Consider the following 16,191-nt stretch of genomic DNA (forward strand, 5'->3'; position numbering starts at 1 on the left):
TAATTTTCTTTCCGGCAACGTCACTGCTTGCAACTTGCAGCCGTGGTTAAAGGTTCTTGGTTGTGTGTTGTGTCGTTGACTATTTACGTTTTTCTTTTCCAATACCATAATCTAAGGAAGACTGGCTCGATTTTCCTTGTATATTGTCTAAAATTATTTCTACCAATCACCTGCTTATCATTGTCACTGCTGCTTTTCTGCGTTTCATATTTCTAGCAACATGAGTGGCAATTCAATGCCGTTTGTAATAAGCATTTATTATTATTATTATTTATTTGCGTCAGACACAGTTGTCCATATCCAAAACAAAACAACGAAATAATACACAAACTGCAAATGCACAAAGGTCATAGAGAGCCACTTTGGATGTCGTCGGTTTAAAAGCTCACTAAATGGGCTATCTACTGTTACAAATTTACATACAATGAGCGTTGGAAGAATTGAAAGTATTCAGAACGATAAAAACAATCAGATGACATCAGGTCTGACATAAAGAGATTTGAGGAGTGAATGCAACGGTTGATAAACGAAAACATGTTTTTCCTCAATAAAGCATCAAACGTTGTTATATTATTCATTACTTGATATTCATGGACACTGACATAACGAGGCAAGTTGGGCAATATTCTAAAAGAATCATTGTAAGCAACACGTAATCGTTTTATACTGGAAGACCTAAACTTATTCCACAACTGGGATGCGTAAAAGGACATACTGTACAATTACAATAAGAGCGAAACACAATGTTTTTACAACGGGTGAGCATTTAGAGAAATAAGATTTTGCATTGTTTGCAGCACAGTACTGAGAGCGTACCTGCCTTGAAATATCATTTTCATCTGAGAGAGAACTCTCAATAAATACACCCAGGTATTTTACAGAGTCTGTGAACACAATTTCAGATTTCCCTAGATGTAGCAGAGGAGCACGTGAAAGATAAAAGTTTTTTGGGGAAAATAACATACCAAATGACTTTAGAATTGAAAGTAATTTCATGTATTCATATTCATTATGAACGAATTAATTTTCAGATCGAAAAAGCTTTTTTGCAGGGGTCTGCTACTATTCGGTGAGTCCGATTCGGTGAGTCTGATTTGGTGAGTTCCTAACCTCTAACTCCTAACCTCTAACCCTAAAACGGCAGTGATAATTAGGCTACGGTACCCGATAATTTTAAAAAAAAATTGAAAAAATCCCCCGTTAAGGAATCGGGCCATTCCGTTTTGCAGCATAGTCATGACGGTTAAAAAGCTCCGTAGTCCAGTCGCTGAACTTAAAAATATGGTCAAACCTGGAAAAAAAATAATATAAAGCTGAAACTTTGCCAGATGGTTCTATTGATGATGTGTAGTGACCAAAAAAAGCCCCATGATTCTCCTTTGGGAATAGTGAGTTTTGACCATTTTTCCATAATGGCAACAGCTGCCATAGGCCAAAAATTCGAAATCGTCTAAAAGTGATCTTTTATACCTCATTAGAAAGATAATTTTATGCTGAATCACTTTCACAAAAGAACTGTGGTCCAAAGGTGCCCACTTTTGATGTTGTGATTCATTGAACTGTCATAAGTTAAGATTTAAATTTCTAACGAAAACGCATGATTTTTATCATCAAGTAGCGCTATCAATTTTATTCTGTAGCCTACCAGCTACACAAGATCATTTTCTTTCGAATGAACACAACTAGTCTAAGCTCAATTTATTAATCTGATTTCTGAGAGTGAAGAAAGATGGACAGCAAGTAACAAACTGTGATGCTGACACTGAAATTGTGGAAACAGCGATCAATCTTTCTGCAAGCAGGCGAAATCCTATTGTTGTATAGCCGACGACACAGACATCATTTTTTCCGACAAAGAAAAAAATAAAATTGAATTGTTATGTTACCGTACTCTACCATTGGAGGTAAGATTTTCAAGGTGTTGTATTTTTCCAAGAATAGGGTTCAGAAGGGATGGAGCATGAAAACTGTTTCACCACCACTGGAGACAATCAGAGAGCATCTTCTATTTATTCATGCATGATGATGAATCAAATGAACTAAAAGATTATCTGATCTGATGAACTGAAAGATTTATCCACAGAAATGAGCGATGTTTGGGCAGACCAAGCTAAAATTGCGATGTTAGCAGAACCGATCTTTATAGCAATGTATGGTGGAAAGATATTTGACACCTTAACGAAACTCAGGTTAGTTTTAAAAGTGTTGGCTAAGTCAGTTAGGCTACTGTAGCCTGTAGGGAAGACTCAGGTAAATTGGCCCACTCTAAATATATTTTTAGCGAGAAAATTCAATTTGTTTTTCTTTGTCGGAAAACAACAGCAATGATAAAGTTACCAATAGTTTACGTGAACAAAAGGAAGCGGCGGCAAAACCACCGAAGTTTAAAACGTACATGCGATGTAAATTTAGAAGATAGCCTACGTCGATGAAAGTAATTTAAGCACGGTCACCAAACTTAATTTAAAATACAGTAGTTGCCGGCCTTTAGGGGAATCTTTAGGCTAAACGTGTTACACCAACGAGATATAACACAATGAGTGGAAACTCCTCTTTTTGCTCCGTTTTACGTGTCGGCCGTCACGCTTCACTACAGACACTTGCGCAGTAGATTAAACGGACATCACAAGAGTTTTAGATGGGATGTTTCTTCGATTGTATGTGCGTTGAGCTCTACCACTGAGCTATCTCACCGCCTAAGGTGCTTGGCTAATTAGTAATATAGTTTTGTACCATGGGTAATATAGTTTTGTACCATGGGTAATATAGTTTTGTACCAGTAATATAGTTTTGTACCATGGGTAATCCACATGTTAGGCTATTTTCAACCTATTATTTAACATTATGTTATTGTCAGAAGCCTAAAATTAAATTCGAATGCACGAATGTAATATTGAAGAGCTGCATCAGTGAAGTTATCAAGTGAACCACCAATTTGTAACCACATCTTCTGTAGGCTACTGTTGATTCAGACACTAAAAAAATACAAAGTGTGTAATGAATACTAGCCTACATGTAGTGGCGGATGTCCCGGTAGCATCTTTTGAAAGTGTTCCACAATACGTTTCCTAAAAGGAAACTTGTCTACAAATTCCCAAATCAAAGACATCTTAACCAAAATAGAGGATTCAAACCAACGACCTCCAGTCTTCTGGCCAATAGCATACTCTCTACGCCATGTTGGTTGGTCGAAAACTCGATCTTAGCAACTATATTTTTACTATCCTTTTCCTTAACCCTCTGATTGGTCCATTCCCTCTATACACCTATGTAATATTACATTTTCAAAAGATGCGTCCCGGTAGCTTATGTTTCCATTATATATTGGTGTAATGACGCTATTCAGTAGAATCAGGGCTCCCGAGAGGGGGGTCAGGGGGACCAATGCCCCCTCTACAAACAAAAACGCGATATATGATGTCTTAGTTGCAACCTGAAGGGGGTATGGGCCTCCGTTTCAAGAAATTGGGGGCCTCATTTTGCTATTTTGACGTCTGGAATGTGGTTAACAATTTCCCCTTTTTACGTCGATTCGACGTAGGCAGGTGTTGAATAGATGCAATATTTGCGATATGTTTTAATTTGGCAGACTGGATATGCCTACCACAGCAATTGTTACACACAAGTGGCTGACTGCAGTCAGATTTTAACGTTGATCCGTCGTCGCCAGACGTAGAAACAATGTGTAAAGGACGATTCAGGCTATAAAGTTGTCTTGCCGGTCTACAGGCAGGTAATATGCGGAACTGTAGTACCATACCTTTTCTGGTGTTTTTACATGTGTTTCCAGCGTGCTTTGACTTGACATGAAAACGCAATCCCCCGTTGGTTTTGTAAGTTTTCGGACATAAGTGACATCTGCAAAAATACCGGATAATATATCCAAACAATTTTATTCAGCTTTCAACACACAACTGCACAATTTAATTAGAGGTGCGAGGTCCTTTGAAACGCTTTCTTACCCAAATTCACGTTGCACTGTAGACGCGCTCGTTGAAATGGGAATACTTTGAAATTCTTCATCTTCGATTACTTCCACAAGATACTCGACGGTTAAATTATCAGAACTGTTTTCCATTGCACTCTTATAAAAAGCCAAACTTCTTCTAGCCCTGTTGGTTGTTTATAGCTGGATAAGATAAACTTTGATAACCATATAGCCTACAGTCAGTCGTTTTGTATCGTATTTCGTAGACCTTTGCTACCCTATACTAATTTAATATTGTTGTTAGCAAGAGCCTATGTATTTACCCTGCTTATTGACCTGTAACATCCTGATTAACCTACTTCAAAATTTCACACAATAATCTGAAAAGACAAGCGGTAACGAAAATAAACTTTTAAACCACCTAACAATAATACTATGGTCGGAACAGTCCAATTGCTTCGTGGTATTCGCCGTCACTTTAGCCTTGCTTTAGTGCATTCTTAGCACGCCGTACACCCGTACGGTCGCAGTCTGTAGCCTTCCATGTGCAAACAGTGAACCATGAAACGAACGACGTAGAGAAACGAGAGAGATAAAAGAGAAACACTAAGAGAAGAGTGAGTTTCCACTCATTGTGTTATATCTCGTTGGTTACACGTTGTTTTTTTGCATATTTTTGAAGTTGGTCAACCCATTGATTTTAGTGGGTGCCGCAAGTTTTTGGGTCACGTAATCACTCCAAAATCCAGGATTTCCCAGAAATCAAGTTTCAGCTCTTTTTACGACATTTTTGTGCAATTACATATTTGATTTTTGCATAATTTAACTTAAAAAGCACACACAAATAAGTGAAACAAAACAAACACAAAATAATTTGATTGATGACGTCATCATTTTTTTTTTTGCTTTTTTAACCTATTTTGGTCGTTTGCTGTAGGAGTACCGATTACTAAAACCATTTCACAATTCCCAAAAGTAGTTTCGTCATGATTGCATCTTTTATGACGTCATCATTACATTATTAACACTAGAACGGCCGAAAAAAAAGTAAACCTCCAACGGCCGCTGGTGTCGAAATCGACACTTTTCACAAAAACTTTATTTTTCCGCAAAATTAACAGTAAGAGTTCGTTTTATTTTACAGTGATAAAATTATCTGAAGCACTTATTACTTTTGTCACCTATTTTTAGACGAAAATTATGACGTAGGCTACCAGGGTTTGATCTGTTCGAAGCTTGACTGTATCTGTATCTTGACTCTGTACGACGATCTAAAAATGAGCGAAGACATAATTATTATAAAAATACCACAAAGTTTTCTTATTCAGGAGAAAAAAATCAAACAAACCAACAAACACTTTACGCAGTGTGGCCTTTGCACTCTGTGACTTTCCAGTCACCATTATCACACTTCCCACTTTTCGACAGTGGCGGCAAATGGTAACTGTATTGTTTTTGCAATAATGCCCATCACATTTTCTGCGTTTTCTAGATTGTCGTCCCTGCTCTTTTCTGCAGTGTCGGCTTTCGTTTCAGCACATGAACAGTTCTCAAGCTCTCAATCTGAAGGATAAAATCACGTCGACTGATGTTGCTGCCGGGACGTTTTCTAAAAATAATCCAAAAGTTCAAAGCTGCAACATCTAGCATATTTGTCCAAACTGCAAGAGGCCATCTTTTGCTTGCTGCATGTGTGGTGCATTTTCTTGCCATTTGGTCAAACACATAAACTGCTACTTTGTTCTCGCTATAAAAATGGATCACAGAAGGTTTCGTTTCTTCTGTTGCATCAATACTGGGGCTGTCATGCATAGTGGAAAGGACATTTGCATTTTTTTTTTTGCCTGATAGTTTACAAGCATGCAGCTGTTCGTTGAATTGTAAAAGAATTTACTGAAAAATCTTTCTCCTCCACCCTTGGTCATCTCCTTTACTGTTAGCTCGAACAGTTCCAAATATGGTTATATTTGTTTCCTGTAGCAAACCAGTAAGATTCACCCTAGTAAAGAAGTTAACTGTTGTGACATTGTACCCGCTTTGTCTGTGTAAATTGGTGGTGATCCTGATCACTACATCCTCGGGGAGAAGCCTTCTATTTCGTTGCTTTTTTTCAATAGCTCTGAGGTACGATAAATACGGTACGGTATTGCTTACATATTTGGAATGAACCTCAGCTAACACCCAGAATTTCATGCCAAACTTGTCTGGTTTGTTTGGCATGAACATGATAAAAGGACATCTGTTTTTCATTGGAAATAGCTGTTCATCGTTTGGCAGGCTCCAATCCGGAGTGTAACTGTTGATGCAATTGGCAACAAGTCCTTCCAGTGGCTCTCGAATATGAATAAACTTATCTGTTGCAAATCGCTGATAGATATTTGGAAGGTATTTGTAAACTCAGTGGGATGACCTAAAATCAAGCCGAGCGATAACACACGTCAAGCCGAGCGTTGAACAATTACCATGAGAAACGCTATAAGTAAGTGTGAAAACTATTGCATTAGTTTTTTCACACAGAAAATCTTTTATACTTTACAAATATTATTACATTTGTATGAGGTGTCGATTTCGACACCTCGGCCGTTGGAGGTATATCCGCACATTGTAGATAACATAAAAAAATTTTATAGAAAAATAATACTGAACTATAAAGTGTAAGCATAATTGGGAAGCTACTAAAAGTTTGAAAACGTTGCGATAACAATTAAGGCCAAAAATAGTGAACTAAATTTCTAAAAGTGTCGATTTCGACACCTCGGCCGTTCTAGTGTTAAGACCAGACAACTTGAAATTCAGGAACCAAAGGTAAGTTTATTCCGAAAAACGCGATCAAATACTATCATTATAAGTTTTACAAATGCTTAAAATTTTGCAATTGCAAGCAATAACAATAATACCAGTACGGTAGGCTATGACGCAATAATGACGTCATCAAGGGTATAACCAGAAGAGCAACTACTAGGGGTGAATTTCCCATTTGGCCATGCCACTTTAAAATAATATATAGTTATGATCTACAAATCAAATGAATACACGACACCAGATTATGCAATGTCTGAGTCTTAACAGTGCTATCAATTCAAGATGAAAAAACTAGCGGTTTTCGATGTTAAATTCCCACCATACGTAGGCTAATTTGATGTTAAAAAAAATCGTACGACAACATAGAATTTAGAAAGTCAAAAGCATTTCTTGAATGGTCAGTGTGGATTGGAGATGAAACGTCAATGTGGAATGAAGATGAAACATCAGAGAGGATTGGAGATTTTGTGGTCGAATTGCATGTTTCGTACTCGGATGAACAAAGGCTTGTGCATTTTATGGATTTTGTCTTACAAGAACATTGAGAGCCGCAAGTAGACTGACAACTACAATGATCTATCATTTCGTGAATCGATGATGCGGATTAGTTTGAGGTCCAAAACGGAACAAACTGATTTGCATCATTATGCTTCCAACCCCAAGCTAAAAGAGAAGGTAGTTGCTGGACTTTTACGAGGCTTGATTTCCATATTTCAGCTTGGTGTATCGCTCTGCGTGTATGCTGCATCAGAGCAACTGACGTTGGTAGCAGCCTTTGAATAGTGCAACCATTGGTAAACATCATATAACGGCATTCGTCTACATCCGTGATAGTAAGACCATTGCCATAAAGAGCTATGACATACTTTTGTATGTCATTCATAGGACTAGGAGAGCTTTAGAAATTCAGAAAGTTAAACAAACCACACATTTCGGTAAGATTAAGCATCTAACAATCCCAAGCCTTTTTTTCCAAAGACGAAACAGTAGCCTATCACAGCCTGTGATAGCATAAAACAAAGGCAAAGAAACGCAAATCATCGGAGATTGAGGTAAAGATGAAACAATATCATGGATTGGAATGAAGCGAGTTTTTTCTCCAACTCCAAATTCAACCCATAGTTTACAGATTTCTAATTTTTCAAAACACGAAATTGCAATAATTACCGCATCAGTAGTCTATCTACTGTTTTGACTATGGCATCGGATTTTCCATGTTTCACATGGAGGAAACATACTTGTGTCTGCCTCTTCGTGATCACACGCGGAAATCTCAGACATGTCCAATGTTTGATTGCTAAGAGCTGTATCTAACGATGTAACAACAATCATAGACAAGTTTGGATAGACTGAAGTTATCACAGCTTGTTGAAACAGTTATTACGCATTTTTGTTACTGTCATTTCTCAAAAACTCAGACCAGTTGAGAGGAAGACGAATATTACTTGTGTCAGCCACGTAACATCCAGATCCTCGCCTGTTTCTTGCGGGGACGTAGAGAGCTTACGGGACCATCGACTCGTTAAGACGGCTGCCATATGTAGGCCGACCCGATCTCAATCGTAACATTGCTAATATCGCCTTGCGGTCATCGCCTGTCAAGCAGAGTTTGATAAAACACTGAATTTAACGCCTACTGCTGTTCCTAAACCTTACTCATGCGAAATTTTAAAGTAACCAAACAATACGATACAGGTAATTTTAGCTGAGTTTTGCTTGAGTCTACATTAAAAATACAGTTAGGAATGAATAATACCAAGTAAACAGCATTCAAAACCAACACAGATCGTTAAGTTAATACGCCGTTGCTGCATCTGCGAAAACCAACAACGAAAAACACTGGGAAACAATAAAACGCCAAGTGATGAAAACATAGATAAATAGCAGTAAAAATAACAACAAAAACGCATACCATAACCAGATGTTCTTCAAGTGCCAACACAACAGTCAGATTGAAATGTGATTAATGCTGGTATTTTTTTGTACGCAGTAGCCTAGTAATGAACACATTTATGACTTTTCCGAAATTTTGCTACTAAGCTTGCGTATAGTGCGAGAAATTTTTGCAGGAGGATCTATATTACATGTATTTAAACGTTTTAGCTCGTTCTTGGCGAAACAATTGAAAGCTGTTTGCAAAATCCAGCCGAAGTTAACGTGACCAACGGAACAAGCAAGGGTAACGAGACTGTTATAGCAAAATGATGATTCAGTTGCCATCACACAAGAACGTACAAACACACAGCGCTGATTCGTAACGGAAAGAAACCTCTTTTTCGTACTATCATCAGCTTGAATCATTGCGTAAAAATGCACAGCAATAGCACAAACAGCAAAGCAGTAATCCGTAGGATGCGAAAGACCACCACGGTCAGCCATATTCAGCAAATACAATTGATCAGAGGAAATATAATTTTCGATACAACAAACTTCCATGTTTTTGATTAGTAATTCTTTGCAAGCTGAACATTTTCTACGACGGCTAATACTTCGTGCTATATAACCAGCAACAAAGTATGCGACTGCAGCATCTGATGCGGAGAAATCATCAAGGTTTGCTTGAGCTAAAAAGTCCGAAAGCCACGCAACATTACCTTCAGATCGACTGTTGTCTTCTGCATTAGCGTTTTCTTCTGCAGTGGTAGGTAGGAAAGAGGCAGCTTGCAAAGCTTGCTGCTGGAGCAAGCTAAGACAACGAATTTTTCGTTCGGGCTTGCAAAAGCTGTTTGACCGACATAAAGAAGTTGCCTCCATTAACTTGACGGTACCAACCAAATCTGCCTTCAATTGGGTCGGAAGAAAACTTCCCTGAAAGAACATATTGAAATCCATGTTTGTGCAGCAAGTAGGTGCTTAACTGACACATGGAATCCATGCTCTGAATGCAAGCAGTGAAAGTTTCCGTGGTCAATCCTATCCGTCCAGATGTTCGCCATGCTTTCATGATCGCAATGGCATCTTGAATGTATTGTAATCCTTTATGGCAGACTCCTTCGGTACAAGAGAACGGTTTACAAAACTCATCTCGTTGACGAAGACCTGCATAAAAAAAGCTCTTGACAGTGTCTTAAATAGAGCCCAGAGGTATTTAGAAATAAAGATAAACAACTCTTTTTAAGAGTCAGAGTAAGAAGGCCAATGCTGGCATACTGCTCGGTTGTCACTTCAAAATTTCATTAAGTTTCTTGGAAAAGTACAGATTGAGAGCAAATACATAAGAACAAAAAGAAAATTAGATTGGCCAATCGAAAATTTCTAATTTAGAAGTGGTATCAACAAGGGAAGTAGAATAAAAAAAAAATTGATTCATCCTTACCAACTGTTCGCCTGAGCACTGAAAAGTTGGTAATGCAAACCGTCAAAGGCTTCCATACAGTCTATCATATTCTTATCTGCTAAAGCAAGTGGTGCCAAACACCAATACGAAAAGTTGGTATTTGCAACAAAAAGCGTTACTCCGTAATTGATTACTTTAATGCTGGGCAGTGTTCGTAACGTTATAAATTCAATTTATATTCGTACATCAGTATAAGTTCGAACACAAGTGGAAATATTACTACAGGCCCACAGGTTATCAGTGTGACACCCCAACAGTAAAGATCCATCAATTTAAAAAGCAAAAACAACTCTATTGCATAAAAACCTTTAGAAGGAGATTTCAATGACATGATTTTCCAAGTAGTGCCAATAAATCTGATGTATCGGCAAGTGTCGAGGAACTCAGGATGTGTCGTGCTATAGTACTCTAAAGCAGTGGTTCCCAACTCGTTTTTAAGGCAACCCATTTTAAAAAAAAAATTACTTCAGTAAAATCTTGCGACCCAAGCAAATTGTCGTAATATTTTAAAACCCATACAAGATTGCGTTGCAAACAAACAGCACTACAAAAGCAGTAACTTTTTTCGAAAAAAATATGTTTATCAAATCACTAATGAGATAGCTGTGCTGGCTTGCTGTCAGTGAGTTTTTGAAATCGAGGCGTTATTTTGCTTAGGCATAGCCGCATGTCGGCTTTAACTTCCAGCCAGTTTCGCTGTTCAGTTTTCAATACACACATGGCGCTAAATCCAATCTTACAAAGCCAAGTTGTTGCAAATGGAATCTGTTTTTGAATCCCTAATTGTGAAACTGTGGGATACACTTTGTACATGGAAGCCAAAAGTGGATGTTTGCAGAATCTTTGGGGTATTTGTCTTTGAATGACGCAAAAGAAATACGGTTTGCTACTTCTGTCGTTAAGTCCATAAACTGTTCTGCAACATGGATGGAAAGTTGAGGTAGATCTTTTCCAACAAATGGATCAATTATCCAATCATTTTGGTTATTAAGTGTTAAAGATTCTCCATAGTAGGGCACAAAACTTTTGGCAAATTGTTTCAGGTGTCTAATTATCGTTTGCTTATTATCAACTTCATTGTCACAGATATATTGCGTTAGCTGAGGAAATATATCGTACTCATCTCTGGTGACATAACTTTTCCAGAATATGAGTTTTTTGTGTTAAGCAGAAGCTTTTGCGGCGCGATCAATCACCGTAAAACCGTTGCCTTGCATAGATAAATTTAGAAAATTCACAGAGTCAAATATATCGGCAAGGTGAGCAACTTTTGTCTAGAAATCATCTTGCAAAACTTCTCGGCTAATCTCACACAGTTCTGTTGCCTCAAGAAGATAGCAATCTCCTCTCGCAAATTACAAACTCGCTTCAGGACACGACCTCGTTACAACTATCGCACTTCTGTGTGCAACAGCAATGCCTGATAATAATCAGAATCCACAAAGACGAAAATAAATGCCGATTTAGTGGACTTGCTTTGATGAAGTTTACACATGCACTTCACAACATCATTCAACACTTCGTGCAGCTCTTGAGACAGCTTTTTTGCAGCAAAGGCCTCAAACGCTGGAAATTGCGCGGTTGTCAATATCAAACGCTGGAAATTGCGCGTTTGAAAATTATTTACGAAAACGTAAGGAAAATGCTTACTGAAATCTTAACTTTGCAATTGCAATGCTGTCCTGCCTCGTTGAGCTTCTTTTGGAAATAGCATAACAGCAGCAGCTTAATAACTGCGCTAAGCGTGCTCCTATAGAATCAAGGCGATCTCTATCGTCTTATAGGGATCGTCTTGTATATAATCCGCCTCCCTGGTTAATATGACGTCACAAAACGGATGCAGCTATTATTGGGAGGGTGAAAAAAAGGAAGGTAAAAAGCGGCGGAATGGAGATGATAAGGCGGAATGGATATGGATTTTTTTACAATTTTACTATGTTTTTACAATAAAAACATTACACCAACGTCGAGTGTTCGATATAAGGCCCTAGGATGACTTAAAACTTATCAATTTGCATCAATTCAACTAAAAAATTGTCTAATTAAAGTTTAACATCAAAGGTATAAAACCTTTGCCACTATAGTCAGTAAAGATCAGTTGACTGGTAAAACGGGTCGTACCAGGGCAATTGATAGCACTTTAATTCAAGAACCTTTAGCCAGAGTGCATATCGATACTTCTTACCTTACCGGAATGGTGGAAGCCTTGTGTTTGGAAAGGTGTTTGTTTGACATTGATTTAGTAATTGGTAATGTGGATGAAGCAAGGCCACCTAGTGAACCTGATCGGGAGGGGGTATATGTGCTGCCTCTGTTACGAGGGCACAGGCAAGGAAGATGGAAGATAAAGTAAAGCCTCTAAGGATAGCTGAGGTACAGTCTAAATTAATCGTTACGAGGAATAAATTGGCTGAGATTCAAGAAAACGACCTGACAGTCCAGTGGCGCCGCCAGACCTTCAACATTGGAGGGGCAAAATATTGACAGTGCAAGATAGTAGCATAATCAAAAATTTTGAAAGGTGGGTTGTTGACAGCCGGCGGGCGAAACCCGAAGGCGACACTTAGCGGTGGGGGTCTGGGGGGCTTCCCCCAGAAAATTTTGAAAAATTACTTTCAGTTTGGTGCATTCTAAGAGCATTTTCAACAAAATTGTGGGTATGAATATTTCTGTAAAATGGTGCTGTCCGGTGGCATAGCAAAAGGATAAGATCATGTTTTCTTCGGCATTTTTCGGAAATAAAGCTAAGGATCTATGTTTTCTTGTTGCTAATTCCAGACTGAGAATGTTTGGTATTGGCAAAACTCGTTCTTTTAATACAGTTTGGTTTAAAATTAGGCAAACTTTGTTTTAGAGACATAGGTTGATTGCTTTTTTTTTGCGAGATTATTACAGTTTTATTATTTATTAATTTTCTCCTTGGTTGATTCAAAAAACGATCTTATTCCGATAAGTCACTAACTTTTATGCTCTAAAGTCAACCCAAAGTTTAGAAAATGTAACGTCATAGAGGTCATAGGCCTACATCTTGATGAGTGTCAAACAAAAAGCTTTGAGACAATGAAGTTACTTTAGGCTATTTCTGATATATTCAAGTTTTGTATAACGAATAGCTGTTTAGATGTTAATCTAGAATCTAGATCGAACAAGCGATCTCAGCAGTTGCAGATGGACACTAAAACTTTTCTTGTAGCCTAAACAATGTAGAACATCCGTAAATTCAATTTGAAAGGTTGAAACCCCGAACCCCCCTCCCTTGGCTACGCCACTGGTGCAAGACAGTGGTATATTATTTAATTTCTCTTGTTTTCTACCAGGGCTGGAAAAAATGTTTAGCGTCCCGGGAATCTGTTTTTTAGAGAAAAAATTTCCCGCGGCTTACAATCACGATAATGAGACCCTTATATTTTACTGATCTACGGAGCTGACGTAAACCTTAAAAGTCATGTTGACATATTCTTGATGCCCCCCTTATCGAAAATTGTTCTTTGTAATACCGCTTTGAAGGAGGATTACCACTATGAACAAAAGAATAAATTTTAAACTTCATTTTGAATTGAAAAGACATGATGTAATGTCTTCCAACCTTAGTTATATATTTTTTCATTATGTAACGTCTTGTAGGAATAAATTGAAAATCAGTAAGTTTATAATCCCTCAAAATGAAAGTAATGGGACTACGAATCCTCACTAAACCAATCAATCAATGGTCTTGTTGCACTGAAGATGACAACCTTATATTTTACTGATCCCCGGAGCTGACGTAAACCTTAAGGCATAGATCTGTTAACTCAATTCAAACCCTTTGAAAGTTGGGGGGGCTGTCAATTCAACTTTTTTGTATCAACAGTTGTATCTCTAAAACCACTGAGGCTGCGACTACGAGATTTCTTGACTTTTCCTAACTTTTATTCACCTTTATTGAGCTTAAATTTTGAGCGAATAAAGATTATAAATTGAAAGATATAAGGCATTTCTCAGCACATCCTCTGAAATATTTTCCCACCAGCTGGATGAAAGTAATTAATTTGGCCCATGTCTCGTTAATCCTAACTGTTTCACAGCGTGAAGGGCATTGGCTGTATGTAAAATAATGTAAAAAAAATTAATCACAACATTACTATGCACGTTCTTCATTACTCTACCAAAAAATAATGTGTAAACTCACGCTACAAATTACACTCATAAGTGACCTCAACATTTCAACGTATAGGCCTATGACCAGTTCTAAAATTCACATAGTTTTAATTTTCGGATATGCTCAACGTGAATAATTTTACAAAGTGAATCCCAAATTTTGAAACCGTGCCAAAATAACAGAGATATCACCCCTAAAGCATAAGAAGAATTGACAGCTCCCCCCCAAACTGAGCAAGACTCCAGGAACCCAACCTTCTAAGGGTTAAAAATCATGTCGACTTATTCTTGATGCCCCCCTTATCGAAAATTGTTCTTTGTAGTACCGCTTTGAAGGTGGATTACGACTATGAACAAAAGAATAAATTTTAAACTTCATATTTGTATTGAAAATACATGACGTAATGTCTTCCAACCTTATCACATTTTTTTCATTACGTAATATTTACCATCACCAAACCACTTTTGACGATCGAATTTGTTAATTTATTATTCGGTAAAATGTTTAGATGATGTCACGTCATTACGCCGATTAGTAATTTCATTCATGACGTCGTATGGATGAAAAACTTTTACAAGTTTTATACTCTGCTGAAATTAAAGAATATTGGAGAAATTAAGTCTCCTTTACAACTTAAGAATCGAACAACTCAAAACTGCTGAAACAAAACGTTTGTTTAAGTGAAAGAATCACTGCAAGCAACCAATGCCAAAATGCGCGCGGAAGAAGTCATGGGAGTGTGACGTGTGAGGTATCAAAAATTTAACAGGTTGTCATTTTTCTACATCAATATGTGACGTTAGTTAAAACTTTAAAAAGTCTATATCTTTGCTTCTGTAGAAAATCTTTTTATCTACCGTACTGTAACTGTACAATTTAGTCATCAAGGTTTTCCATACTTTTTTTAAAGAGAGAGCTTTTACCCCCCCCCCCCCCCCTTGCAACTTGAGGTTGGGATCAAAATATTAAAAAAATAATATTAATATATGTTAATAAAAAAAAATTAGAAAGATGATGCCCAAAACATTGGGGGGCAGCTGCCCCGCCTGCCCCCCCCCGCCGGCGTCACTGCCTGACACTGAAGAAATTTGTTAATATGAAAGACTCAATTAAAAGAGGAGGCAGGCGACGGCCATTTGGAGTTTGCTACAGATGCGGTAGACACGGACACTTCGCCAGGGAATGCGTTGCTGACGGCGGACATTCGGAAAACAGACGTTGCCGTGACAACCATTGCTACCAATGTGGGGAGATTGGACACATAGCTTGGAGCTGCCCTTTTGATGAAAAGGCTTGCTACAATTGTCACAAAGAAGGTCATCTCGCCAAGGACTGTCCGGAGAGGAAGTGTTTCCGATTTAAGAAGATGGGTCATCTCGCTCGCCGGTGCACTGAAGACATTGAGGACGTTGGAAACTTTCGCAGAAAACGTAATTATTGTTTTGAAAAACGCCGTCCTTGGTAATTCATGCAACGATGGACTAATGAGTCGTTGAAGATAACTTATGAGAATTGTTTTATCGAGTAATTAATTGTTTTGTAATGTGTTTTGTATTGATTGTGTTGTTATATTGTTTGCAACAATATTCTAAGGGGAGGCGTAGCCTATGTCACAATCAATGTGCAATGTCTCGCGATGGGTTGCTTTGTATCTTGACCGAACGCGCTGTTTTAATTATGGAATTCTTGAGCGGTATGTTATTATCGGTCAATGACCAGTAGTAACCTTTGGTTGGCTACAAAACGTTTCATTCACCTGCAAACTGGCATAGCCTAGTAAATGATTGTGTTGGCATAATTCGTTTATACCCATAAACCCGTATCAATCGCTGGGTTACTGATTGGTTGTTGGTTGCTGTCATAAAATCTTCTTCAAAATCAGATACTTTCCATCAGATAAGGTACACTAACAAAGTTGTGGGTAGCCTACGTGTCCAGAGCTGCAATCAGATGACTAAATGCAGTCACTTCTTAGGCTATTTATCA

The sequence above is a fragment of the Aplidium turbinatum genome, chromosome 3, assembly GCF_918807975.1.
Source record: "Aplidium turbinatum chromosome 3, kaAplTurb1.1, whole genome shotgun sequence".
NCBI lineage: Eukaryota > Metazoa > Chordata > Ascidiacea > Aplousobranchia > Polyclinidae > Aplidium > Aplidium turbinatum.